Consider the following 26,213-nt stretch of genomic DNA (forward strand, 5'->3'; position numbering starts at 1 on the left):
ATATAAGTAACAACTGAATACAGGGGCTAATTACATTTTCTGAGTAATGTTCAAGTTTTTTCACCACAATGATACAAGGATCAACTGAAAAACTAGTTTCAAGATACCTTTTTGTGGCCGAAATTCGACAAAAACTTAATGATGCCCGGTAAAAAGTACACGGAGCTAAATTTTTTTTGTGATTCAACTCGTTTGGTCGGTGGGGCTCTTGCGGTTGGTTCATACGAGCTTCTCTACTTAGAACATACGTTTTTGTTTGGAGCACAACAAAAATCGCATCACTCGGGACGGAGTATAACGGGCCTGTTCTTTATTAAGCCACGATGGTTTGCCCTAGTATTATCTATATATTAATACGTGAAGCAAAAACTTTGTATCCCTTTTTACGAAAATCGCGCGGACGGAGGAGTATGAAATTTTCCACGCTTATAGAGAATATAGAGAAGAAGTGCACAATGCTAATATTTTTTTAAAATAATACTTATAAGATACATTAAATCAATAAAGAAAACATTACACACACTACATACCATGTATTTGACGCACACACGCATGCATACTATTTATTGTCAAACTTTTGTTCTTGACATCTGTTGTCAAATTGAGAATAGAATATGGTTTGTCTTTGTTAATATTTTTTATAGTGTAGTCTTGGCGAAATTTGTGATTATAAAAGTATAAAATACAATCATAATAGTGTACAAACTTACAATTCCAATTGATTATAGTCGAATTTCGACTACTGCGGGACCTCTAGTATTTATTAACAGCTGTTATAATAAACTACCCTTAAAACTGCACCGGGGGTTGCTTCGTACATATTGTTACGCGCTGGGGTTCGGGATAAATGAAAATTCTACGGGGGAACAACTAAAAACTGTATTCAACACTTTAGAACACTTAAAACGCTTTCAAAGTCTCAATTCGCTTCTTCCGCTTCGCTTCAGGTGATCCGTTCGCTGTTTCGCTTCGAGTAGCTACGATTACTGACTGACTGCGTGCCATCTCTACAATGCTTTTATAGCCGATACCACATCCCTAGAATTATCGAGAATATTCCACAAAAGTCGAGTATTGTGTTTCTGCTATCTGACAACAAATGACGTTGTACTTCTCGAGCGTTCTAGATGTTACTAGATCCTTCGATATTCGTTCGGCTATTCAGCGATAGATGGCGTTACTGTCACCGGTGTAACAATATATTTAACTATCAAAAGTGATGTCACCGAGTTCGACTCTAAGCAGTATGGCTGGCTATATGGGTTGTTTGGTCATCATTTGACGTAACAGGAAAATGCAGATCTCGGTCCGCGGCTTTTCGTTGGGGATTTACATTCAGAAGTTACTTTAAGAGCTGACTCATTGCTACACTAAGAATAGTAATTGTTCATTTGCATCTTATACCTGTTGTTCAGAGACTTGGAAATTTCGGTAACGGTTTTGTACATTTTGTTCATTAGCCAATCGCCGGTAGCCTCAAGAGGCTATTCCAACTACGTTCGGTTTGGTAGATGAGCTCACGGGCTCAACCTGAGAGAATCTGATATCGCTGGCCCTGAATCTGTGGCGGGTAGCCATCACACAACGCAAGATAATTCACAGATGCCTGAATCAGGCTTACATTTTCAAGATAAAGCGATATATACAAGTTCCGAACAACAACATTCGGACCGTCGGTCTACCGAGCAATATCACCCGCTCGGTGGAAGATCTTCCCTTTATCGTATAAGCCTCCCAAAAATCTACCGCCAGATCGAAATCGCAACCCACTGAGAAGATCCGGCGAGAAACTCAGTGGGTTGTGTCAATGGGTTAAGTTGCACATCTAACTTTTCGGCCTATTTGACGAGTCAGCACTATACTTTATTTGGCGAAAGGCAAACTTGAGTGGAAAATAAATAATAAAAATACATTGTCTCCATCGTTTTTGGTTCGTTGTGGTCCTTTGAAAGGCGCATGTTTGATTCAATTCTAATGATGTTAATAAATCCAAACTGATAATGTTTCCGTAAATTACCAAATAATTCCACGAAAAAAACAACAATATTATCGAATAATAAAATTTGATAAGCGTAATTATTGTAAGCTTGTACGGGTGGGGTGGGTAGCACTAGCGTGTCTATTTCTGGCACTCACTTCTTATGTCTACGGATTTCGGTAAAAACTCAACACCAGGTGGAATTGGATCTAGTTCGTGAAAAAATCCACAGTATTCTAAACTTATTTAAAACTAAATTCTCTGAACGCTATATATACGGATCATAGCAACAAATCTCGCATAATACAGATAATCATTAAAACGAATTCACCGAAAATCGCCCCAAACATTTGGGGCTCATGCTGACGTCACCAATGTGAAGTTCACATCCATGTGAAAAATCAATCACCCCTACTCATACATAAGGCATATAGCATTAGTGAGAGTGGACCGAAATTTTAACATCGTCCATACTTACAAGACGGCGGACGACCAGAGTTTGGCATTACTCCAAAAGCCTGGTGACACAAATCAGTACCGGTATTTTGATGTCACATGTCGTATAATTTTGGGACATTTAGGAATTCGAATAAACAATTTAAGATGCTTTAAGCTAGCTGACAGTGATTAGTCCTATATCATTTCACCCAGCAGTTCACGATTCAGAAAAAAAGACTTGTAAATATCCAGTTTCGAAGTCTTTTCACCGAAAGATCCACATTGTTTATCCGGGTTATAATTGTGGTAGAGTCACCGTCCTCGTCTAATGATCATCCAACTGTTCATGAACTAATATGTTTTTGGTGACATGAGACACATACTGATTCCGAGGAAATATCTGACCAATTCGTTTTTTTAACACATCAAAGTGCCAACCGTTCATACATAATAATAACGTAATTATCAAACAAAAGAATATTTTATTTATCTGTTTTAGTAATCTTTCGAGTGATTCGATCCCGGCTTTTCAAGTCCGTCATCAGATCAACTCGATTCCAACGATTGCGTAGAGGAATCCGGATATCGATGCAAAATTTCAAATCGATATGACAAATAGAAATCAATTTTAATTGACTTTATAAAATTGTATAAAACTTACATCCGATACGGTAGCAAATTAAATTAATAAAATAATTGAAAACGCAAGATATATAATCGTTTCTCAAGGTTCGCAGTTAGTAACACGAGAAGTCTCAAAGCACTCGAATGACAAAAAAGGTATACGACGCGACGATGGAGATTCATAACGGCGAGATATAAAGAGGAGTTCGATATCGATAATCTATCTTCTATCTATATATATAAAAATGAATTGCTGTCCGTTAGTCTCGCTAAAACTCGAAAACGGCTGGACCGACTTGGCTAATATTGGTCTTAAATTATTTGTGGAAGTCCAGAGAAGGTTTAAAAGGTAGATAAATATGAAAATGCTCGGAATTAAATAAAAAATTACAATTTTGTTTTCCCTTTGATATGTCCCCCGTCGGACGGACTCCTTTGTTTGTTTTAAGTTTATTTTATACAAAAGTTTAGGTCTTTTATTTATCGATTGCGGCACTACGAAGTCTGCCGAGTCAGCTAGTTTAAAAATAAAAATCTGGTTGTTTAAGTAAAAACAAGAGCAGCCTTTCCGAGTAGGGATGAAAACTAAGCATCGATGTTTTTCAAACATATTTTTATGAGCGATGTCGCATCCCTATTTCCGAGTATTATCCGTGCAAATCATTTTGAACAGTTAAGCTACGAATTAGAGGTGATACATCATCCAAACGGGTCTTCCTGAAACTTCTTGGAATGTTGTATAGCAACAGTGATTAATAGGAAATTCATCATGCTGAGCATCTGTGGGGACGCGACTTCAACGGATTTTAAGTCAACTTTTTTACATGATGGCCTCTCCTTTCCCATTTATGTGTAAAGTGTAAACAGAACTTTATTACAGTTTTACCAAATTTTAAAACGATCCTACACTAGTATATCATACTACTAATTTATTCAATCGTTCTAGTTCATACTTTTACCGATCACTTTAATTAATCATTCATAGGGTGCCGGTACATCCCGGATACAATAACAAATGGTACATGTCGCACCTTTAGAATTGAAGTGGCTAACTGGTGGTAGGACCTCTTGTGGCGGTACCTACCGCACGGGCAGGTACCACCACCCTGCCTATTTCTGCCGTGAAGCAGTAATGCGTTTCGGTTTGAAGGGTGGGGCAGCCGTTGTAACTAAACTTGAGACCTTCGAACTTATATCTCAAGGTGGGTGGCGCATTTACGTTGTGGATGTCTATGGGCTCCAGTAACCACTTAACATCAGGAGGACTGTGAGCTCGTCCACCAATATAAGCAAAAAAAAAAATGAGAAATAAATTTTTTAAATAAATTAAAATTAAAATTCATTGCAATTTTAGTCTAGAAAAGAACAAAGAACACTTTCCGTCTCGGTTAAATCAAGCGCATACCATAAACTTTAAGGTGTGCCCTTTAAGGATTAAAATAATAAAAAACGCAACTGAAAAATTACAATTCTTCAATTACATTTCTGGCTTTTACGAAAATACAGGAATTTTGGATTAATCCACTTCAATTCTAAAGGCATGATGAATACGAAAAACGGAAATCCCAATTTTCGTTTACGCCCCCATAACGACTGTTTGATCGATTTCCTGGAGAAGAGCTTAAATTATCTTGGAGTTTTGTTTTTTATAGTATGGAGGAATGAATTTGAACTAAAACAAACAGCTATAACTAAAAAAAAAAATGTATTCTCTAGACCAGCCTTTCCCAAAGTGGCCCCCTTATGGGCGCTGCAAGCCTAAAGGGGGTAAGAGACCGAGAAGAAAAAATGGGGGCGTTGTGTAAAAGCTTGAGAGGCGATTTATAATTTCATCTAGGAGGACTCTTAGACACCGACTGAGCTCTCGCTATAGTGGCTTTTAAGTAGGTGAAAAAATGGGGCCGCTAAAAAAATAATTTATTCTAAAAGTGGGCAGTACACAAAATAAATTTGGGAACCCCTGCTCTAGACGAACACTGATAACTCCAAAATCGTAAAATGTCAACATGAGCATAACGATTAAATCTCTCAAATCGAATTGTGCAATAAAAACTAAAACTTATGATAATCTTAAAAGACTAAAGTCATCGAACTCCAATTTAAGTTTTTTTTTTGTTTTTTTTTTTTTTTATTTTTTTATTGCCCTATACTATAGGCAGACGAGCATACGGCCCACCTGATGGTGAGTGGTTACCGTCGCTCATGGACGTCAGCAATGCCAGGGGCAGAGCCAAGCCGCTGCCTACCGTTTAAATTATTATTATTATTTTTTCCTACTCTAAATTTTTCCAGTTATCACTATTAGTCCAATGGTGAGAAAACTGTTTCAGTTTGTAAACTTTGCGTTATAGATTAATTTACTTCAAATTCAGTCCAATTCGTCAAAATAAGCTTACGTTACATTCTATTAGGATTACAGTCAGACCAATGTTAGGCTTTGTACACATTCATTGCATTTCGATAAAACTAAAAACTTTTCGCGTCCTCCATTCTATAAACATTCACTTGATTGATTGACTTCCACTGACAGACAATAAAAGCGACCAATAATAGAACTTTAATCAATGTGATTCAATCGAAAGCGCCGGTCACAATTTGAGTACAAGTAAATTTACTAAGTTCAGTAAGTTTTATAAAAAAATAATAATAATGTATGTAATCTATAGTACACCGCAACGTACCTGCTATATTTTTTATATTTTCCAGAATTTCTATAAATTAAACGGTTGTCTGGAAGAGATCGCTTTTAGCGATAAGACCGCCTATTGTACAAAGGTATCTGCTTTTTTTGATTGTTTTTGAATGTAAATTGTGTTTTGGTGTGCAATAAAGTGTATTCTCTCTCTCTCTCTCTCTAATAATAATAATATATCCGAAATTTTATTAGTAACAAATAGGCCATTGCAATTAAACGATTGTTATTATTAATATTTCGAAAAACATAACGTACCTTAAGTTTATCTCCCAATAAAGTAAAATGAATCACTTATTATTTTTACGTATGTAAGCACGCGGCAGTCACGCAAGCGACATGCGCTCTCTCTCGCGTCCGTTGTTCAACTGAAGAAAATGTAAGCTCCGTTCAATGCCGCTTAGAAGACTCGCCTGACTGAATGGCTTAGCATTTTTAGGGTTCTGTAGGCAAGTAGGAAAAAACAAAAACCCTTAAAAATGTTACATGTACAGACATACGGTTGTATTTGAATATTATAGCTATTTTAGGAAGATGATAGATGAATTGTTTGAACAGCTATACACTTTTTTCACATAACCTCAAAATTTATGTGAAAAATTAAAAAAATTTTTTTTTTGGTATTTTATATTTATCTTTAAAAAAAAATTTTTTTTCACGAATTTGATGAAAACTTACCTTTTTATGTCCCAAATACGCTGTAATTTATTTGATTAGTAATATTTATTTTTTCACCTTATTTTGAATTAATATCGGTAAATTTTGAGGTTATGTGAAAAAAGTGTAAATACAAAAGTTTTAGATCTTTTTATTACCTACAACTTTGCCATTTTACTTTTTTCCATAGGACTTTTAGTTTGGTCGGAAATCGAGAAAAACCGTTTTTTACCCTTAAAAACTCACCCCCATCCCCTTCCCGACCTCAGATCGCCCGTAAATTTTCCTTTCAATTTTATTATATTTTTCTCCTTTTCTAATGGCTTTCATCCTACAATTTTTTATTTTTCACTTTTTATTATTTTTAAAGGCTTCTACCCTGGTCTACTATACGACTACGAATGTATACCTAATTTACGAAAAATAATAAATTATGTATAAACAATTTTTCATCAATTATTTTTTAACTATTATTATTAGTTTTCACTTTATTGCAAAGCTGAAACAAAAATTATTTTTTAGATTTTTTATTTTATTCGATATTATTATAGGCTATAACAAAAAATAGTCTTTCATGAGGTGCGTAAATTTTCAAGTTAATCAGTCGTTTTAAAATTCATGAAAATTACGCCGAAATATTATAAACGTCCACACAATTATTTAAACACATAGATACAGCACAAGGTAATAAAAAAGAGTGTTCGCTAAAAAAGAGGTCGTTAGCAAATTAACTCACGGATGAAAATAAATGTTTCAGTTCTTGTGATATTTTTATACAAAGTTTTTATTAAAATGTCGTATATACCACGTCCTAGCTATTTTAGTGAATTTATATACACGTGAGGACAGTGGATCTGGGAGTAAAAAAAAACAAATGTCCAAGACGTGTGGAGTCTGGACCTCAAAGGGTTAAAAGAGTTTTATAAAAAAGATTACTACGGTCATAATTTTTGTTGTAGCGTTTTATTATATAATAAATAATAAAATAAGCCTTTATTGCTGTTTTACATAATCACTAAATAGTATAAAACAAAGTCGCTTCCTCTGTCCCTATGTATGCTTAAATTTTTAAAACTACGCAACGGATATTAATGCGGTTTTTTTTAATAGATAGAGTGATTGAAGAGGAAGGTTTATATGTATAATAACATCTATTTAATAGTGGAGAGATCAATAATAAATTACAGTTTCCGAAGCGAAGCGAGGGCGGGTTGTTAGTAATTACTAACTTAAGAAATGACTTAATAATAACTTGAATTTAAATCCAACTTATAATAGTTAAGCATTCCGTTCGGCGTTCGGTATGGTTTTCAAAACAGCTTGTCTCTCGACAAAGGCCTCCTCTAAGATTTCTATTATTTAGCCATTTGACTCCAATGTGGGCAATTTTTTTATACTAGTGGTTCCCCGGTAGTTGAAACTCGACTATAATTAATTTAAATTATAAGTTTGTACACTATTATGTTTCTATTGTCAAAGACTACTTCTATAGTCACAGATTTCGCTAAGGCTACACACACTTTAGACAAATCTTAATAGAGACAAAAAATATTTAATCTATTCTTAATTTGACCACAGACTATAAGAAATAATATAAGTTTGACAATAAGCAAAGAGTATCCATACTATCCACGCGTGTGTGCGCGACAAATACATGGTAGTGCGTGTAATGTTTTTTTATTGATTTAATATATTTTACATATATAATTTTAAAAAAATATTACTATGCTGCACTCCCTCTCTATATATTCTCTATAAGTGTGGGAAATGTCATACTTTTCCGTCCGCGCAATTTTTGTAAAAAGGCATACAAAGTTTTTGCTTCACGTATTAATATATAGATATTAGTTATGTATGTTTGTTTTTTAGACTGATGGTTCCCAAAAAATAAAATAAAATAATAAAGAGATCAGCGCTAATGTCGCAAAGATTGTGCCCAGCTCCATTAATACAGTATAATTCTTTAAGGAAAAACACATTTAACTCAATGATTCAGCGTTCACGGTACGTCGACCGTTTTTTCGGCAACATTACAAGATCACTAGTCGTTCTACAGTGACATTAATTACGTCAAACATTTAATCGGTCGATCTTTTAAACGGACTACGTGTAGGATATGGGGCTGGCTTTGGGACGCGCAGTTTAACAAATATGTCTTCACGTCCTTACGGATCCATCAGATCCAATAACCTTTGCATTAGACGTCTTCAGCGCTAACACTAGGAGTAGGCTTAGGAACCCCGGTAACCGTACTCGTCGAATTCGACAAAGAGGTCGACGTGCAACCTAACCCATGCACCAGCCCGTTGAGTTTCTCGCCGGATCTTCTCAGTGGGTCGCGATTCCGATCCGGTAGTAGATTCATTCGCGAAGCAATTGCTCTTGAGTTGTTAAGTCTCCTTCGGAGGCGCTCGGACAGTTGTTAGCAAATCCCACTCCTCCTGGCTGAGCCTTTGCTCGCCCACATGTCCTGGTGAAACTGGTAAGGCCTCCGGGCCACCAATAATCCTTCAATCATAAAAAAATAATATGTCCAATTGTTTTTTTTTTTTTGTAATATAAACGTTAATTAATATTGCTGTGGTATTTATGTAATACAGACCCCTGAATCCTTGCTACACCTTATACTTTTATCCACTGTGTGCGTAATGTTGCTCTGGCAAACGAGTTTTCTAGTCACGGATAGAATTTACGTTATCTTTTTTCCAATTTTTTTTTCCTTTTTTTCCTACCTATGCTGATAGCTTTGAGAGGCTATTTCAGCTTCTTCTGGACGTGTGGGTGAGCTCACGGGGCTCAACCCGGGAGCGTTGTGACCGGTGCTTGTGGTACCTAAAAGCACCACGTTTTCTTGCTGGAATTGTTTTCAATTACTTTTTTAAATAGTGCGTCACTCCGCAATAATGATGTCTTAAGCTCTTCATCATAAGTTCGATACTCAAAGTTTATTTTCCGGACATCGAAAGCACTCGTGAAGCATGAGAATTTTTTAATCACGTCAGAAATTAAAGTTACTTATTAAAATTCTTATAAAAATCTTGTAATAGTGATATATCCACCCACACGGATAGGTTTCCAGGTCACCACCCTGCCTATTTCTGGCGCGAAGACATTACGCATTCCGATTTGAAGAGCGGACTAGTCTTTATATGAAGGCAACTGAAACTTGGTCCTATGAACGTCTGAAGCCAGATGGAGGATGTCCCGATTGGGAGGCCCCATTAATGTTGTAGCATTCATGTCTCTGATGACCATGTAGGTCGTTATTTCGTCTGAAGTATGCTTTAAGGCTTAATTTTTGCTTATTGGTGCTCACAACATGGATTTCTCCCATAACTACAGCCCACTGAGTTGCTCGCCTGATCTTCTCAGTGGGTCGCGTTTCCGATCCGATGGTAGATTCTGCGAAGCACTAACTCTTGCTTAGGGTCAGCGTTAGCAACACGCTCGGTTTGAGCCCCGTGAGCTCACCTACACGTCAAGGAGAAGCTGAAATAACCTCTCAAGGCTATCAGCATGGGTAGGAAAAAAATAGATTTCGCTAAGTTCAAATCAAAACAGATTTATTCGCGGAATGAACTAGATACCGGTGCCGATCGAACGAACCCATGCGTCCTAGATTCTACACTTGATAAAAATGTTTCTATTGATTAATAAAAATGACGGTGTTATTGGATTTTATCAGCATATCGTCTGCTTATCAGCGGTCCATTGATAACTGTTAGCACCTCATCACAGGAAGCGTTATCAAATAACAAGATTATATTTGTTGACTTCCTACTGTGACGTTACTTTATACGTAAATACGTAATAAAATACATTATATTGATTTGAGGGTATGCGACAATGGGAAAATCTTCCACCGAGTGGGTGATATTGCACGGTAGACCGATGGTCAGAATGTTGTTATTCGGAACTTGTATGTATGCAAATTTTTCTTGGAAATGTCGTTAGCGAGACTCCGGCATCTGTCAAATATCTTGTGTTCAATCATAGGTACCGTCACATTTATATGTCGGAGAAGCTACAGTTATTAACACCATCGTCAGACATCATATCGAGCTAAGAGAAATATTGAGTACACCAATCACATTTGTTGTCTTAGAACAATTTAGAAATCTTCTCTGGAAGTTAGCAAACGAAAACGAATGACAGTTCTTAGGACGGAGGCGACGCTCTTCAAGAAGCCTGGTTGATAAGTGTGATGGCGTCTACGCGCCTCCATCGGCTAGGTTCTGTCGTAGCACGAAGTTAGCCGACGATACCGCAATCGTGCTGCCATCTCTCGGGAATCGTGCTGCGTTTCGTTTAGCTACCAAACTAATGACCGTCTCCGACATATATTTATTTTTTAGGTTCGCCACCCAAAATTGTCTTGTTTGGATTGAAAAGGGGCCTCAGGGGAAAACGGCCACCTGATTGACTTAGAGCTGCGATTGTGGATGCTGCCTGGCTAGGGGGCACGACTGGGACTGGCTAAGTTCGCTGTGGACTTCGTAAACTAAGTTTAAAAGTTCAAAAAGCACACCAAGCGCCTTTCTTTAAAGAAAATCATATGCGATAAGTTAGGTACAACAGCTTATTGCAGTGATGATCGTAACTACGTGAGATACATCGTAAAGAAACACAAAAACCTGTTGTCAGACAAGATAAGACAGACAGACACCCGACAACACGGCACTTTGTACCGTCAATAAGAAATTATCTGTTTAATTAAAACAATCATTAGTGTAAAAACGGAGATCATTATTAATGTTTCAATACAGATAGCATCGTGTTAATTTGTTTTTTTTTTTTGTTGCTGTTGACATTTGACCTCAGTAATTTTATTTCATTGTTTTAAATTAAGCTCTCGAGTCGACAATAATTTTTGGAGCGCGCAACATGGCAACACTCGTTTTTTCAAGTTTGTATAATTAATGATTTTATTGGGTTTTTTTTCAGACAGGCTCCAATGCTGGCGATGTTAATAACAGTATCGCATTATACAACTGCCGCTTCTTTTAGAATAGGTGAACTTGAGTATTATATGAAACGCAAAATAACCTTTCTTAGTCATATTGTAATTATGTTGATGGTATGATAGAATACGATAGTTCTTATAGAATATTCAATGCACATCAATAAGTTTTGTGTATCATATCGTTGCCATAGCAACGGAGTCGATTTCAATCAATTTTGTTTGTCCTTCGTAACGACAAATGGTCCTCGTATCGGACTGTAGCTAATCATTTTTTGGACAAATCTCTTTCCCGACTTTACTTCTTATTAGACTCTTAGACTCGATAACAAATATAAGTTTTACGCTATAATAAGCTTTTTTTTATCTATTTCTGATTGTCAAATAAATTAAATTATAATAATAATATTAATAACTAGCGACCCGCCCTCGCTTCGCTTCGGAAACATTAAAACACACATGAAACCAAAAAAATAAAATAATTTTTTTTTTAAAAAAAGTAGCCTATGTTCATCAGGGACAATGTCGGCTTCTAATGGAAAAATAATTTTTCAAATCGGTCCAGTAGTTTCGGAGCCTATTCGAAACAAACAAACAAACAAATCTTTCCTCTTTATAATACATATTAGTATAGATTAGTATAGATAAATATTTACTAACAATCACGCCACGTTAACTGGTCCCGTGGTAAGTTCGTAAAGAGCTTGTGTTACAGGTACCAGATAACGGAAATAAATGTAAGATTTTTATTGTACACATACACATATTTAATATACATCCATAACCCTGGAAAAGACATTTTATATTTATCATACAAATATATTCCCTTGGCGGGATTCGAGCCCGCGACCCCCTTGTGTAGTGACCATGTCACTTACCACTACACCAGACGGCCGTTTTATTATATGTGTTTACAACATTTTAATAGTACAATTTTAATATTAATGTCGCGTTTGTACTTGAATTGGGTTTTCTTCACGGAATCGATAATATATCGATTAATTGTCGATTATTCCACGAAATACACGGAACATCATTTATTAACGTTACAACATTGATATATAATCTAACTATTAAAAAAATACTAGAGGTCCCGCAGTAGTCGAAATTCGACTATAATTAATTGAAATTGTAAGTTTGTACACTATTAAGATTGTATTTTATACTTCTATAATCACAAATTTCGCAATTATAAAAAATATTAACAAAGACAAACAATATTTAATCTATTCTCTATTTGACAACAGACGTCAAGAACAAAAGTTTGACAATAAATAGTATGCATGCGTGTGTGCGTCAAATACATGGTATGTAGTGTGTGTAATGTTTTCTTTATTGATTTAATGTATCTTTTATGCATTATTTTAAAAAAAATATTAGCATTGTGCACTTCTTTATATTCTCTATAAGTGTGCAAAATTTCATACTCCTCCGTCCGCGCAATTTTCGTAAAAAGGGATACAAAGTTTTTGCTTCACGTATTAATATATAGATGGGTTTTTTAATACAAAAAAAATATATGTTTTTTTAATACATCAATGCGTCACAGTGAGACAGACAGGCGGCTCTATGATTCGATTTGAAAATAATAACTCGTATTGCATATGGAGTTGTGTTGTTTTGTTATCGTATTTCAAAAGCACGTTGATGACAGTACTCTCATCATGAAATTTTCGATGAGTCTTCACAACGATGCGGCTGTAACTCAACTATGAGTTACAGCCGCATCGTTGACGCATTGAAGCTATGACGCATTGGTTTTTTTTTATCGCTTTGATGAGTGGACGAGCTCACAGCCCCCCCCCTGGTGTTAAGTGGTTACTGGAGCCCATATACATCTACAACGTAAATGCGCCACCCACCTTGAGATATAAGTTGTAAGGGTTTCAGTATAGTTACAACGGCTGCCCCACCATTCAAGCCGAAACGCATTACTGCTTCACGGCAGAAATAGGCAGGGTGGTGGTACCTATCCGCGCGGACTCACAAGAGGTCCTACCACCAGTAATTCAGCCTTGAGATCAACAATTGTTTATGATTTATTCGCAGAGAGCCGACTAATCGCATGATCTTGGTGGCTAGTTGAAATAGGGTTTACGTGAGATGATTATGGTCTGGATGTAGCTTTAATTAGCCAGACTGTCCACTATATGCCTTCGTAGGGTGCTGGAATTCTTCGGACATATTGCTCGTAAAGAGGGTCACAATCTTGAACAGCTGATGGTGACAGGAAAGGTAGATGGCAAACGTCCCAGAGGACGCAGTCCCACGAGATGGTCGGACCAAGTACGATCTTCTCTGAGCATCAATTTCCATAATGCCCTTCATGAAGCAAAGGATCGCGGCAGATGGAGGGAAGTCGTATGGGAGAAACTGATGCAGCGGGGGAGTCTCGACCCTCAGTAATGAGGAAAACGACGCGAGGAGGGGGGTAGCTTTAATTAAAATATTTTTATGCGCGACGTGGCAAGTGACGCGATTTTACTGGACCCTCGTTCAGTCGAGGCCACCAGAACTCCGCTATGCTCTTCCCGTGATGATGGGAATTCCGTGAGCGTCAACCATACCCGATCCTGTAGAACGAATGGTAAACAGTCGACGTCGCCCAAAACACGTCATTACGGATCCTCCCGATCCATTAACGGTGTTTTTAGGTACCACAAGCACCGGTCGACGCCCTCGTCGAACCCGTCGCTTGCGACGAAAGGCTCGACGAGCGAATTAACCCATAGACATAGCCCACTGAGTTTCTGGCCGGATCTTTTCAGTGGGTCGCGTTTCCGATCCGGTGGTAGATTCTGCAAAGCACTGCTCTTACTAGGGTCAGTGTTAGCATCACTCCGGTTTGAGCCCCGTGAGCTCACCTACTAGTTAAGGTCACGCTGAAATAGCCTCTCAAGGTTATCAGCTTAGGCAGGAAAAAAAAGAGCATCAATTGTACTTTTTGTATTTATTATTTCATTGTTTATTTATTTTGTGTACAATAAAGCACACTCTCTTTCTCTCCTGGAATCTCCCGCGCGGTCTCAGCGTACCTTCCATTTTGGTACTACGTTCGTATTGTCGTGCATAAACAACGCCTTGTTCCTTTGTGCAGATCTCCGTTTTCAATAATATTGCCTACCAATCATGGATGACCGCTGTCAAGTTTCAAAGATGCAATCTGGTCTAATTTGAATTATGTGTTAGCTCAACAAAATCGAGTAGTGACGTTATTTATTGATTAGTTGGAGGTAGTCCGGTTTTTGCACGCACTTCTACCGTTCACCAGTATAAGGCAGGTCTCTATGGCTTGTAATCATCACGGATTCCGATTTAAACAATAGCCGATGTTAAGGTTAAGTTGCTTCGCTTGCTATATGGATTGACGTTATTCTGTGTCCTACATTTCTACACGAATTGACGTCATTCTACATACACATAGACACATTACCATCCAAACTAACATGCGGAAGTGAGTTTGTTATGCTTTCACGCCTTAGCTACTCTGTTTTTTTTTGGTTAGAGGACTTCCGCCTACGCATTGAGTGCTGCAGGCTGTCGCGCCATATCGGAGCTGAATCTTTTAAAAGCTCCCGTCAGTCAACTATAAACGCCCGCGCCTCAGGTAAGGTAGAATTTGGAAACTGAAAGCAAGGCGACCAGTTTCGTCTGAAGCGAATGTTTCCTCATCACCCTACCCCTACAGGATGCGAAACCGGCCGTCCTTGACTAACAACACTTGGAGGGCTAAAATTGGGGCAAGATCCCTATCCCGATCCCCACTTGTATGGCGAGCACTGAGAGGCAGGAGCGCCCTCTCTCGCACTACACTGCTTTTGCAAAATGGTGCATTAAAAGATTTTCAGATTCGGCCGCCACGACTCGATACTGTCAAACTTTTCGGCAGTGATGAGTCGCTTTCTGCGATGAGGAGACCGCGCATTAATTTCCTAAAATTATCAAATTAAACTTCGTTATTGTACCTGGGGTTTTATGGTCACGCCAAACTCACCTCGTCACTGGATCTGGACGTGCGAAATACGTCTATGTGTTTGTAATTTATGCACTGATTACGATTCTTTCATTTACTTTTTCTCGGAACAATCTGTTGCTAGTGTGTCGTGCTATACGTAGTTACTTTATTACTCAGAACCATGACGCCGCGGATTCAAGTTTTTTATTAACAATGATCATGGGAGTTCGCGAGTCACACACGGCACTAAAATGCCGCCTCCCAAGCTTGAGACATGATTACGAAGCCTTTTTTCTTAGTATAACAACGTGCCCACTATTCAAAGCGGGACGCATTACGGCTTTGTGGCAGAAATAAGCGGGGTGGTGGTTCCGGTGTGCGCATACTTATTATATTATGTCTTTTACATAATTCCATATAAACACAACTTACTATAATACTATATACTCAGAAAATTGGTCGGTACGTACACATGTACGTCACGATTGATACCACGCCCCTACATGGCGGAACTTATGCTTCGATCGTTAGCATGCTATTATTATCTTTCAGTTCGTTTTACACTTCATTGGTATAGCTATAACATGGCATCACTTCGAGTTTTTCAATATTTAGCGAAGATATTTTTGATTACTCGACTTGATGTGTTTTAATCGAACCTAATTATTTATTTAGGTAAAAACTACAATAGTTTATTGCCCTTGTAAGCAGACGTGCATGTTGCCCACCTGATGTTGAGTGGTTATCGTCGTTTATGGACGTCAGCAATGCTGGGGCACAGCCAAGCTACTGTCTACCGCTTTTTTTTAAACCTATCTATGCTGGTAGCCTTGAGAGGCTATTTCAGATTCTCTTTGACGTGTAGGTAGGTGAGCTCACGGGGCTCAAGCCGGGAGTGTTGCTAACATTGGCCCTAGCAGGAGCAGTGCTTCGCAGAATCTACCACCGAATCGGAAACGCGACCCACTGAGAAGATCCGGCAACAAACTCAGTGGGCTGTATCTATGGATTAATTTACTCGCCGGTGACCGGTGCTTGAGGTACCAAACAACACTGTTAATGGATCGGGAGGATCCGTAATGACGTGTTTAGGGCGACGTCGACTGTTTACCATTCGGTCCACAGGATCGGGTATGATACCACTCTCCGTAAGCCTCATTTGAATATTCCTCAACCTCTGAGATTATATTTGACACAAGCAATAATTTACAAAGCTGTTGTTGGCAGGGTGCATTGAGCCTACAAACATGGTGCCACATGAACGCTGTCTGTATTAATAACAGAGATTATGCGGTAGTCTTAAGATATTCAAGTTACCTAATAAACTATTGGAAGACTATGCCATTTATAGTAGAGCATTAGCTATGAAACATACTTAATCGATAACATCTACATGACTACACTAGATTAATGCAAGTCATCCTATCATTAAAAAAATAAAAATTATATACATAATTACGTCATTTCATGAGTTTTTTTACCTTCACGACCAGACATAAGACTTTTCGGCGTAGACATAAAGGCCATTTCACTATTGCAATATGAGATCTAGGGAGTTCTGATAGATTATGCCCGTTTGTTAATCACAGTCATCTTTTTTTTATTGCTTAGGTGTGTGGACGACCTCACGGCCCTCCTGATGTTGGTGAGGTCATCAGAGCCCATGGACATCTACAACGTAAATGCCGCCACCTACCTTGAAACATGAGTTCTAAGCTCTCAGTTTTTATAGTACACCTACAAGTAATACCTACTACTTCCCTGCCGCCCTTCTTTCCGCTAATAAGAACTTAACTATTTTGTTTGTTAATCCAACCCCTAATAGTTTCCGATATTTAGGGTCAGAGATGTGGTCTGCAACCATAAGCCATACCGTACGTCATCTTGTGTTTAATCATCAGCACTACAACATTAGAAATATGTTCACGAGTGCTCACGGTTGGCAGATCGCAATATATCAATGGCTTGGTTGATTACATTGTTTCATCAAATAACCGTCGTGTAATGGGTAGACCAGTGATTCTCAACCACTGTGCTGCGGCACTTTTGTGTGCCTCCAAATTTTGCAAATATATAATAATGTTAATATTATTAAATTATATCATTTAAAAAGAAAAATATTTTTAACATGAATATATATTTAAATCCACAAAAAAATAAATTATTTTATTATTTGCTTTGCAACGCGGTTTTTCTTAGTGCCAAATTATGATGAAGCGGCGTGCATAGCAATAGGAATATTATTATGTCTCAAGTCGGCGCACACTTGCCACTTCTGCGTACAAAACGTGTTGTTTTAGTGATAGTTGGGATTCACAAGGTGTTGCATAGTAGTTACTGCACCTTTTCTTTCGTTAAAATTGGCAAATGTATGTGATTCGGTAGTAAGTAAATAATTTTTATCTTTTTCTTTGTATGCCGCCAAATTTTGAAATCGTTAAATATGTGCCGCAACAAAAAAAAGGTTGAGAATCACTGGGGTAGACTAATAAAAACAACATTTCCGATGTGAATATAATCAAGACATCACATACGTCATACGTAATAATCCAAATTCCCGTTCAACAACCGAGCTTCTGACGTCACCTCATATCACTGTTGATATTACGTGTAAAACGACAGACGTTGCCTAAACAGCCGCCGATCGGTTGCTGTCGGAAAAAGAACCTTGACCGTTCGTTTGAAAACCCAATTAGCTTCTACAATCTTTCGGTTCATTCACCTAAACTAATAGGTCAGTGTGCTTAGTGCGAGTTTTTTAACGTTCTCGATAGCGTAAAAGTTAACTCAAATTTGTATGGAACGGGATCGTGTAAGAGTCGTGTTCCAAAAGTTCACTTATTATTGCTTTATTTGTAACTCCACTTATAAAATCTTTAGATATCTGTTCGCAACTGAATACACTGCTTTCTGTTCCGTTTTTTCAGACTACCGCCTTTTTTATTATGTCACGTCCCCACTACTGCCATTGCTCCCACCAACATTGTTGCTATTTGGCAATACGATAATTGCCTTAACTTTAACATGATACATTTTATTATTATTTGTTAAATTATTTTACAATAAACCTTACAATCGTTTGCGCATGTTTGCCGCTAGGGGCGCTATTCCAACTGCATACAAAATTGAGTTAACTTTTACGTTATCGAGAACGTTAAGAAACTCGCACTGAAGAACACAGTAGGTCTAACTTACCTAATTGTTACTACAGTGGGTGTCTTATTATTTAGGTCACTAAATTTGAAAACCAATAGACACTTTCTGACTTAACGTCTTCAACATCGGACTTAAAACTACACTTTCTTCTCAAAATTCCAAAATATTTAAGCAGATTGATTGCATTTATCATCTAGGTCATGGAATCAATAAGGCTTTCTCGATGCAACGAACTAGGCCAATATTTTTGATATCTTGTGTGCTAGATTTTTCTTTGTTATCTTACATTGCCAGACGAGGAAGCTGGTATAAACAATATGGCTTATCCAAATAAATAGCAATCAAGGACACATTTCGACCGAATTTGAATTCTATTTCAATTCACCATAAGGACCTTGGTGGACATCGTGATAATCTTGATTTAACTGTAAAAGAAATCAATCTATCTGTCACAGAAGTCCCGTAATCCAATTCGATGAGTAAATTAAATATTTATCGATGACATCAGCCCGTGACACGACTCCGCGGCGTCGTTAGGCGTGTTTACGTAATATCAACAGTTTGCAGGGCGTCGACCGTCACATATTAATCATGTTTTAACATCTCCTTATCATAGAGCCTAGGTCAGTCATCGGCGACAATTTGATTAGCCGGTTTTCATGATAAATGATCTACTGGTGGTAGACCACTTGTGAGTCTGCGCGGGTAGGTACAACCACCCCGCCTATTTCTGCCGTAAACCAGTAATGCGTTTCGGTTTGAAGGGTGGGGCAGCCGTTGTAACTGTACTTGAGACCTTAGAACCTATCACTCAAGGTGGGTGGCGCATTTACGTTGTACATGTCTATGAGCTCTAGTAACTACTTAACACCAGGTGGGCTGTGAGCTCGTCCACCCATCTAAGCAATAAAAAAATCTATTTTAAACAACGCTTTGGAAAATTTAAGGGCTACTATACCCATGCTATGAACTTACCAACTGCTTATCGATTGTTATGAGGGAAACGAAAAATATACTAAAATGTATTGTATTCCCGGGCCGGCCACATAGCACGAAGAGAGGACGGTCGATGGGGCAGAAAGATCCTGGAGTGGCGACCACGTACTGGCAAGCGCAGTGTGGGACGGCCACCTACTAGATGGACCGACGACCTAGTAAAAAGCGTTGGGTCTCGTTGGATGCAGGTGGCAATGGACCGGTCGCACTGGAAATCTATTGGAGAGGCCTATGTTCATCAGTGGACGGCGATAGGCTGAAATGATGATGATGATTGTATTCCCTTGATTGAGATGCAAAATTAGAGCGGATCCACAAAGAATAAATAGTAGGAACCGTGGTGCGGATCCGTAATTTCAATCCATTGATGTCAAAGGTATATTTACGTGTGTGTAGCACAGTTTTATCTATTAACCTCTCATCTCTAAAAAGGAGAACATAAACACTACTTTTTTGTGAGTAGTTTCACCTTTTATGATAACAGAAGTATATTCGTCGATATATTAATTAAATATTCTAATGATTTATAGCTTCGTTAAATTGCTTTTTTAGACATATCTATTAATTAAGGGGTGGTCTCAAAAAAAATTAAAAGTTATCATTATCTCAGCCTGTCCACTGATGAACATGAAAAAATGAAGAGTAATGAATTATATATTCTACAAGTGCGCATTTTTTTTATTGCTTATATGTGTGCATGAGCTGAGCCCACCTGGTGTTTAGCTGTTACTGGAGCCCATAGACATCTACAACGCAAATGCGCCACCCACCTTGAGATATCAGTTCTAAGGTCTCAGTATAGTTACAACGGCTGTCCCACCTTTCAAACGGAAACGCATTACTGCTTCACGGCAGAACTAGGCAGGGTGGTGGTATCTACCCGCGCGGACTCACAAGAGGTCCTACCACCAGTACCATTGTACAGCTCGACTGTTTGTTTCAATGAGAGCCCAAGATGGGTGTCATTAGTTATTTTCACGATTAAGTTGGATGAAGTCTGTAAAATCGATAGACAGGCTGGAACTGCTGATGTCCATGAGCGATATTAACCATTCACCATCAGCTGGGCCGTATGTACGTCTGGTTGCAAGAGCAATAATAAAATCGTTGACACAGCCTAGCGCCGTAGTGTTCACACACTTAAATAAACCAACACTGTTTTATCGTCAGACCTTGATAAGGACGGGCCTCGCCAATCCACCAATCGATTCGCGGTTTATTGGAATTTTGCATACACATGTCGGCTTTTTCTTTTAAGTTATTCAGAATTTTTACATTGTCATAGGCAATACACACTATCACATACTATCACATCTACAGAATTTTTGCAAGTATTAAGGTTGTATTTTTTTAGAAATGAGTTAGTATACGCTATGAGTACGACTGACTGTTTTTTTAAGCGGTTTTGTTTCGGCAATATGTGTGAGAATCTAAGAATACCATATTAAAACGAATCGGCTCGTTATTATCAATGGCATTTTTTTGTTTAATAAACAAATTTAGAAGATACTGGCACTGTACCATATTACCCCTATAACACGGTAGATTGGTTTCGCGTTTTAGGAAATTCGTTGTAGGAGTATTCACGCATAACGCGCTTGTAGGACCCCATATAACGCATTATGTATACATACCTATAAATAAAATTGGAGTGTCTGTTTGTAATATTGAAATAACCGTTTTTTATTACATGCATATGAATATATATACAGTACATACACCAAAATAACATTTTTTACAATTTTTGTCTGTCTGTCTGTTTGTTCCGGCTAATCTCTGGAAGGGCTGGACCAATTTTGACGAGACTTTCACTGATAGGTAGCTGATGCTATAAGGAGTAACTTAGGCTACTCTTTTTAGACTAGCTTCGCCCTGCAGCGTCACCCGCGGTACGACAATAACCGCGGGTAACATCGCGGGACTCAGCTATCAATAATAAAATTTAATGTTTCCGAAGCGAAGCGAAGCGAGGGCGGTTCACTAGTGTACAAGTATAATACGACATAACCAATGTTTTTACCATTCAAAAACTAGAACACATTTTTAATAAATTAAAGTCCTTTAATTTTATAAAAACAGAATTGACACAATGTACAAAGGTACGCGAAATCAATTATAAACTGTACAAATCATTATAAATATCACTGTAGATACATATAACGTGTGAAATCCCCGCGTTGTATGGAGGAATGCCCGTGTTAAACGAGGGACGGAAATAGCGTAATATGAAAAGGCGTTATAAGAGTACCGTGTTATAACGGAGACTACTGTATTGTGGGCGCATATAAGTTATAGATTACTTTATCACATACTAGCGACCCGCCATCGCTTCGCTTCGGAAACTGTAATTTATTATTGTTTTCTCCATTATTTAATGGATGTTATTATACATATAAACCTTCCTCTTCAATCACTCTATCTATTAAACAAAATCGCATCAAAATCCGATGTGTAGTTTTAAAGATTTAAGCATACATAGGGACAGACAGATATAGGGACAGAGAAAGTGACTTTGTTTTATAGTATGTAGTGATGAAGAAGTAGGTTTAGTTTAAAAACTTTGGTCGGTTTAGTGTTCAGTGGGGTCAGGCTGTTGGGGGCATTTGCACCTCGCGCGAAACCCGTCTTTTCGCCTCCAGTCTGCCTCACCCTAGCCTATAAGGGTCCGTTCACACTCGGAGAGCATCGGTCCGCTTTTTTTCTTTTCACACAGACCGGATCGTATACGTATGTAATTGACCGGAGCGGTGCCACTAACTATTTCACATAGATATATTTATATCGGCTAAGCGAGCGAGAAAGGGGGCGCAATCGGAGGCGGTCGGCTCCTATTGTTGTTCAAGCATTCTTAACGACGAAAAAAGTGCACATGAAAAAATTAACTTTACTACAATTACTCAAGACTGATTCTAACGTGATAAATATCTGCTTCCTCTCCGAGCCGGTCTGTGTGAACGAACCCTAAGGCGTGGGTTGAGCGACAGTGGATTGTAGTCAACCCCGACATGCCCCACCTACCGCCCCCCAACGCGTAGAGGAAAGGCGATTCCGGTTTGATTTCTGGCATTATGCTTTACCATTGATACCTGGACTTAGTAGATAGTATACACGTACACAATAGACATACGCGTACCCGTCTATGGACTTCGATAACAACTAGCAGATTGGGCATGAACTCCCTCACCTGTCTATTTGTTTTCCTTACCTGTTCAATGATAGCCTATGCACCTTTTCTGGCTACGCGTGAACAGGTAGGAGACTTCACGGGGTTAACCCTATGAGAGCTGGCTAACTCTAGTCCTAGCATGAGCAGTGCTTCGCAGAATCTACCACCAGATCGGAATCGCGACCCACTGAGAAGATCAGGCGAGAATCTGAGTGGGCTACCTGTCTATGCTATCTTTTAAAAATAAATGGTAATAACTGCTTATAATTTAAAATTATATTTTTTCTTAATTTTTTTAAGGATGTACTAATTTTATATCTGTTATATATGCATAGACCAGTGATTCTCAACCACTGTTCCGCGGCACTTTTGTGTGCCGCCAAATTTCAAAAGTGTGCCGCCAAATTTTGCGAATATATAATAATGTTAATATTATTAAATTATATCATTTTAAAAGAAAAATATTTTAAGCATGAATATATATTTAAATCCACAAAAAAAATATTATAGTATATTTTAGTTTATTTCGTATATTAATATTTTTTGATAAACTATTTATGCAGAGTGTTGTAGTAAGTAAATAATTTTTATCTTTTTTTTTGTGTGCCGCCAAATTTTGAAATTGTTAAATATGTGCCGCAACAAAAAAAAAGGTTGAGAATCACTGGCATAGACACTTATAAATATAATTTATACTTTATAATACATATAAATATATATAATATAGTTTATATATAAAACATAGATTTTATTGTAAGACCTATACTCGGCAAATAAATTATTTATCTGACTCATTTTAATCTTGGACTCATTCTCAGTAGTTCTGAGACTACTTCTATCAGTTAATGGTCTAACACTTAATGGTCTGTTAATTTATTCAAGAAATTAGTATGTTTATGGAAAAATACAATTAAAGTTATATTTAAAGTGCATTAAAGTTGTTTATAAATATAAAGTTATATTTTGACATTGTTTACTAACCAAAATAATACAGGAAATAATCCTAGCCTAGGATTCCATTGAAAGAAGAGCGTTTATATCACATAAAACACTTTTAAAGCATTTTAGTATGGCCAATTGTGACATCGCACAAAAATATGCTCTATGAGTATGAAGAGTGAAAAAGCTGCTTAATATGTATCAATCAATTTAAAGTAGAGAGCTATATATTTGATTGAGTTTTTTAATGCATGGATCACTGTGTTTGGATGATCTATTTATTTTGTATAACATTTAATCGATTTATATTTCACTGCATGGCACATCTCTTTCTTTTTCAATGTTTTAAGTATTAATAATTTAAATTATTGAATACAAAAGGTTTTCATGTTTTTTTTTTGGGTTACTAACAGCTGCATAGTTTGACTACTTTGAAAATCTTGCACATTGAATGTTTGCACTTAAATTATATGTACATGCACTCTCTAGTACTACTTTTTTTAACTATAAAATAAATCGCAAGTTGTGTTACAATTTTTATTTGTTGATAAGACGAAGCACGTAACCACCTTGTTGAATACGAATTTAGAAGTGTCTCACGAAACACTGGATAACTGAGATAATATTATGTAAAGACAGTGGGTGATCAATGATCTTTAAGTGTTTTGAGATAAAGATCATAATATAATTTTTCTCAAAACAATAATTATAAGTTAAAGTCGCACGAAGTTTCGCATTACACAACACTGGTCGTGTTAATAAAACAATAAAAACTTTTTCGGAACGTGATGTAGATTAACGCGCTCCGGTTTAAAACTATATTTAGTGATTTTTATGTTTTAATCATTATTAAAATGTAGCATTTCAAACGTATTAATTAAAGATTTTTAGTATTAAATTATAAAAAATCAGCGGATGATACAGAAATTATCTTACTTACCAAATCCGAAATTTTCAGATCGATGTCTCCAGAAATTTTCACCGATTTCGATTAATACGATTATTAAACTGTAAATATGGGTATTTTTACTTTAGATTATATTTTGATTCAAGGGCACGCCTACTGCCTAATTAATTAAGTTAATAAATAAGAATTACAGGCGATATTTAATACGAAATGAGGAAAAAAGTCTCTGCTCATTTAATTAACCTTCGACACTGATTATTTCTCTTTCTGTTTGCTTTTTTTATGTTTATAGAATTATCTGGATCTTGGTCTTTTAAGCCACTAATCAGATTTATTTAATTTCATTGTTTTTAGAAAAATGGTAAAATCTACTTTTAATGATTGTCTTGCTTTGTAAACAAAGTGTCCTGGTGCTTAGGTAGCAGTAGCACATTTTACAGCCTAGAGAGTTTAAATGATGTCCTGTATCCTATACAACAAGTAAAGTGCGATGTGCTACGAGTATCCTAGCCACTGATCAATTACTAAAAAAGCCTCGATTGAGTGCGCTGGTTAGTATAATAACAATATCTCGGCTGTATGTTAAGAGCGCGTACAACTTGGTCCACTTGAAAGAAGTGAAACCTCTTTTGCGGTGTGTAGTATTGTGGTTTTCTTCATTTTTCACCCTTAATTCAAAATTATCTTGTAATATTGGGAGTGCTGTGTATAAGAGAAATGACCTAGCTCGCTTTATCCTTTCCTTCTTTCCACGGTCGAGTGGTTCGCTAGACGCTCTGTCTGTTTTCTCACTCTCGCTCTTCCTAAATTGTATCTTTTTTCTCTAGCCCCAACGAGTCTGTCGTGAATTAAATTTTACTCTCACCGCACCTAAAGAAGTTTCACTTCAAAAATACTAATGCCAGAGGTAATTTATCTAACCTGTTTTTTACATCCATGGCGAATAAATTATGCACAATACGCTAAAAGTATGGGTGTTGGTGTAACAATTGATGGCGCATAATTTCAAACTTGAAGTTTGTAGATTATTAGCACGGGAAAAGGTATGGAGGAGCTGCTGCAACACTTAATTTCCGTTGATCAGTAAATGGAATTCACTTTTAAACACGCAAAAAAAAAAATCATAATCAACACAAATCTAACACCCTAAGTGGTCATCAGGTTTTTGTTTTGATCTTTTAGGCGGACGAGCATGCGGCCCACCTGATTGTGAGTGGTTGCCGTCGTCCATGGACGTAAACAATGGTTAGGGGCAGAGCCAAGCCGCTGCATACTAGGCTATGGGATAATGGTAGTCATCATGGCCTAAAGGATAAGACGTCGGGTGCATTCGTATCGAGCGATGCACTGGTGTTCGAATCCCACAGGCGGGTACCAATTTTTCTAATGAAATACGTACTTATCAAATGTTCACTTCCATGGTGAAGGATTAGCAAAGTGTAATAAAAATCAAACCCGCAAAATTATAATTTGCTACGCAGTTTGACAAATAATATTACACGCATTACTAACGCGTTTCACTGTGCTACTGGTCAACGAAAGCAATGAGAGCTCGTCGAGAAAGCGTTTATTCCAGTTGATCAAATCCTTAAAAATGAACGAGCGTCTTAAAATGGAGGAAGAATTAGGCTGTGAAAACTAAATGAACTCCTTTCTTTAATTTTATGAAAATGAAATTGCTCGACACCTATGAAATAACAGCCAGCAGCAATTTAAACAAAATAGCTAGACGTAGCTTCACGGGC

General features: G+C 37.4%; 1 protein-coding gene across 3 annotated transcripts in view; it reads right to left on the minus strand.

The window, feature by feature from the left end:
• Nucleotides 1-24,747, minus strand: part of LOC101742015 (oxidative stress-induced growth inhibitor 1) — a 56,666-nt gene extending 31,919 nt beyond the window's left edge. For 2 of the 3 annotated variants that reach the window (XM_062674434.1, XM_004925999.5), the window contains exon 1: nucleotides 24,502-24,747. The gene's annotated coding sequence lies outside the window, so the exon portion shown is untranslated. Of the gene's footprint in view, nucleotides 1-5,990; nucleotides 6,176-24,501 lie in introns of all 3 variants that reach the window. The other variant, XM_012690262.4, reaches the window with a different exon arrangement.
• Between the last annotated feature and the right edge of the window lie 1,466 nt (nucleotides 24,748-26,213).

This window comes from Bombyx mori, chromosome 20 (genome assembly GCF_030269925.1).
Source record: "Bombyx mori chromosome 20, ASM3026992v2".
In the NCBI taxonomy this organism is placed as follows: domain Eukaryota; kingdom Metazoa; phylum Arthropoda; class Insecta; order Lepidoptera; family Bombycidae; genus Bombyx; species Bombyx mori.